This window comes from Sinocyclocheilus rhinocerous, unplaced genomic scaffold, assembly GCF_001515625.1.
Source record: "Sinocyclocheilus rhinocerous isolate Xijiao unplaced genomic scaffold, SAMN03320098_v1.1 scaffold1654, whole genome shotgun sequence".
NCBI classification, from domain to species: Eukaryota; Metazoa; Chordata; class Actinopteri; order Cypriniformes; family Cyprinidae; genus Sinocyclocheilus; species Sinocyclocheilus rhinocerous.
In genome coordinates, this window is record NW_015639533.1 from 640,198 (window position 1) to 640,456 (window position 259).

Genomic DNA, 259 nt, shown 5'->3' on the forward strand with positions numbered 1-259 from the left:
GTTGGTGAGTACGATCCATTTCATCTACTCTACTGCTAGTTTTTGTGTATTCAATACTAGCCTTTTTCTGCAGCGCTACTCTGACCTGTTCTGTTTTCTGACTTTTTAGGTTTGACCCCCCCCCCCGGTCAGGACCTCCTGCTGTTGACCGATTATAGTGATGGTTTCACTCATCGGTATCATCGGTACACTGGTGGTATCCCTCATCTTCGGCTTGGACACGCAGCCTGGGCTTCTGTGGAAGTCTTCGAAGTCTTCC